Source organism: Mesitornis unicolor, unplaced genomic scaffold, assembly GCF_000695765.1.
Source record: "Mesitornis unicolor isolate BGI_N332 unplaced genomic scaffold, ASM69576v1 scaffold7636, whole genome shotgun sequence".
NCBI classification, from domain to species: domain Eukaryota; kingdom Metazoa; phylum Chordata; class Aves; order Mesitornithiformes; family Mesitornithidae; genus Mesitornis; species Mesitornis unicolor.
Window position 1 is genome coordinate 4,529 of NW_010190210.1, and position 4,104 is coordinate 8,632.

Below are 4,104 nucleotides of genomic sequence, written 5' to 3' on the forward strand. Positions count from 1 at the left end.
CAGCATCCAGAGAAGCGCCTTGGCTGGCCAAGGGAGGCCAGCCTAAGGGATGCAGGAAGCTCTTGCTAACACATAAAGAGAACCCGGTTTAGGCATGGGGATAAACTACATGCAGGATTTCAGAACCCTGAAAAGTCAACATCCAGGAGCTCAGGAAAGGATATCTACTGGAGAAAGAAGGATATAAGGCCCTGTTGTGTGATGAAGCAGCTCAGGGACACCAGTAACTGCCTAACTCGCCCTCAGAGCTCTCAAAGTAGAGAAATCAGAGGAAGGGAAGTCATTAAGAGAAAGAAAACAATGAAAACCTCCACCTATATCAGCAGAACTCCCTGGCTACCATCAGTCTCTCCCCCAGGTTCCTCTTTTGTGCAGGGTATTATTATTTATTGACATATTTATTTACTCAGCTCTACAGTGCTTAACGCCATGGCTGCTGGGCTTCTTGTGCTGGCAGGAGTAGAGCATGACAGAAGAGGAGCAAAGCTGAACCTGGAGATCTAGTATGATACGTGCCAAATGCCTTCTGCAGTGCAGCCTGAGGCATGCTACCTCTGTGATGGGCTATAAAGAGGAGCTGAGCTTCAAAAACAGCCTCTAGATGGACACAGCCTCACAGCCAGACTGTGCATACACAATCCTTTTCGACCATCAAAGAACATGCAGGTGACTGATAGCGTCGGTGGGGTGTACAGTGAAGGACAACCCCTGGTGTAACTTTGCTCCAGTCCGCTTTGTGCTTTCGAGACCCTGAATGTCACCCTGCAGAGACGTGGGCACCTGAGCTCGCTCTTTGCTACCAGCGACTGCTGTGGGCTACTCACGGGTACAGCACAGCTGGCTGAAGCCAAACCTACAGCATCAAAAATCCACATTAGAAAGGACAGGTGGCTGCAGATGACAGACCAGCTAAGGAGGCTGTCAGGCCTCCTTCTCATCCACCATCCTACATTTGTGAACTGACATGTCCCTGTGCACTTACCCCATCTCTTCCATAAGCATCTTTTTGGCACTATTCAAGCTGTTTTGCAGCCACGTCCTTTGACCCACAACACTCAGCTCTTTCCTTGTCCTACAGTAATGAAATCAGAGGATTCAGCCCAGATGGAGTGGGACAATGAGTTCAGAATCATCAACATGCCAGTGACAGCACAGCCAAGCTGTCCACAGTCACACCTACAGGTTTTGACTAACGATGAAAAGGAAGTCTGGCTAAACTGAGTCATGGGAAGGAAAGAGTTTCTGGGAAAATAAGCTCTGTATGATTTTCTCACAAGGAGATAATACACCACTGTTTCCTCAGGATCCAGAAGAAGCAAATTAGTAACATCTTGTGGTCAATCACAAGAGCTTTCAATATGTCTAGGAGAAGCGGGGGCATCTTAGTTTTGTCTAACATAGGAATGACTAGGGGAGAAAATGGCCTGAGGTGGGCCTACGGTTGTTGGTAGAGTGACTGTGAGAATCCTAGTAAATGATGAGAGGGGGGGAAACTGCCACAAAACAAACCCAAAACCAGATAGGGGAAATCAGTACCAGAAGTCTTGTGAACTTTCAGACCCTTACACACTCAAAATGATGGAGAGCTTTTCAATATCCATATGGATGAAGAGCAGGAAAAGACTGGAAACTAGATTCAGAAGAAGTACAGTAACTGGGGAAAGAATTTCAGTGGGAAGGGGTGAGTTTACATGCTGTATACATACACCATTCGTGCTCCTTTGTGGACATACTACTTGGGTATGGTCATTTTTCACATCTGAAAATAGCCACGCTTCCCACTTTAGTCCTTCCTGGGCTCATGAGAGACTGAGTCACCCGGGGACCAGCTGAGTCATCCAGCCAAAGCCTGGAAAGTGATGCAAAACTGGTCATCATATCCACGACTAAAACGTGGATGGCAGCAGCCCTCCTAGCAACCAACCATGTATTAGGCATGAATACTTGATGTGCCCTTTAAATATCTTAGTTCCATGCCTTGAAAAGCATTATCCTTGCAGAGACCAATGAATCTTGCATAGAAATTCACTGCTCTGACCTGCATCCTCAACTCCCAGTTTAAAAAGGGTCCTAATAACTTTGATCTAAGCATGTTCTCCCACCTCATCTTCAGAATGAAAAAGCTAACTTAATATTTTTCAGATCCTGTTAATGCTGCTTTGAGGCAGAGGAATGGATTAGCTAATCAGAGTCTCTTCAAGATTCATTTTTTTATTTATCTTTGAACCTGGTTTTGCTAGCATCAGTTCCCACAAACAGTATTATTTCCTATGTATTTATATTTATAGTCACTTAAGCAGTAGCTTTCTGAGACTATATAGAAGTAAAACATCCCTTAGTATTGTTTGAGCTCAGGGTCTCTAGATATCCTTTGCAGAAGATAACATTATGAGCCTGTTTAAAAAGGACCCTTGTGCCATCCTGTCTGTAAGAGACTGAGCTGTGGTGAAACTAGAAGGTGCACACAACAGAAACTGGTGGAGTGCCACGGTACACCTGATCTGCAGAACAGGGCTGTGCTGAACACGGTCTACCCAGCCATGTCATCACCTTAGAAGAAACATAATGTTTGCTATTCTCTAGATTATCTTTGAGAGTGACCTGGCCTTGAGGCTGGGGACAAGCAGCAAATCTGGAGACAAGCCCAGCTTCAGGGCTGCTACAGCACACAAATACAGGTGCAGTTTTGGGTACCTCTGTGGGTCTGTCACCGCAGGATTGGAATAGTTTTCAACAAAGCTATGGCTGCTGACATGGGAAATACGCTATTCTTGACAGTCACAAGGGAGGGACTGTGCCCCAGATATTCTAAGGGGGTGTCCACAGAGCAGTTAAGGGACCAAAGCAGGTTAGCTGTGCTGGCATGATATACTGTCCAGTGTAACTGAATGGTTGTATAACACAACTATCCGGTGATCGTTACCTCACTGAGGTGTACCCAGGCAGCCATACCCTCTGGGCACACCCAAAAGACACGCAGAGTCTTCCTATCAACTGATAACAGCACTAATCTGCTTCACCAGAGGGGATACAACGTATGACTGACTTTGAATGGTGGTCATAGGAACACAGAAATAACACCTACTCTGTAAGAGTCAGCCTTTAAATACAGAAGATTAAAATTAAAACTTAAATATTTACATTTTCTGAGTATGTATCAAAATATTTCAGGAAAAATCAGGAGTTCAAAACGAGAATTAAGTGATTAAGTGAAAGGGGCTATAGAATCCAGGAAAATATGGAGTGACTTTAAAGCATCCCTCTGAAGAGAAAAAACCCACAAATTTATAAAAGAGATTCTAAACTGAGAGTAAAAAAGCTCCTGCAACACGTATGTCTTACTTAAGGAATCTGCATTACTGGATGTTACCGAAGTTCTCTATGTTTCAATGAGCCAGCCTTTAGTGGCAAAATCTTTCCCCGGGAGCATGAAGCAAACAGACTTCCCCCTCATCCCACTCCCAGCCTTGGTTCCAGGCTTTTAAGTCACAGGTGACATAATTTGCTATCAGCTGCTACTTCGAATTCTAACATTATTCTTCTGCCCACCACTCTGCTATGGTACAATGGCTAATTAAACACAGTGAAAAAGAGTGGTGATACCTCTGCAGATCCACCAGTGCAACAGATATTCTATCTCATCTGGACAAGAAAAGGGCACCTCAGTTTCTTATCTTCCAACCAAGACACATTTTCAAGTGTGAAACACATCGTAGATTACGTGTTTGAAAAGAATTGCCTTCTATTGCCAGTATGGATATGCCATGCATATGTTAAGGAAATACATTCCATTTCTGTCTTTACATTAAAATAACTTTTTTTTTTACACATTAATGGAAGTAAGAAGAGCTAGCACTATAAATGCACCTGGATGGTTTTTACCAATGAAATATCGATTACAAGAGAAAATCCCAAACCTTTAACCTAAATATAGTTCCATTTACAGATGCAGTGCAGGCCTTCACCTTCATTTGGTACCAAAATCAAGCTCTGTTAGGAGGGAATGTAAATAACTGTGGCTGGGGTGAGGAAGGGGGAGCCTGAGGTCATTTGAAAATTGAGTTTATTTACACACCTAAATCCCCAACCACATGATTTCACTCC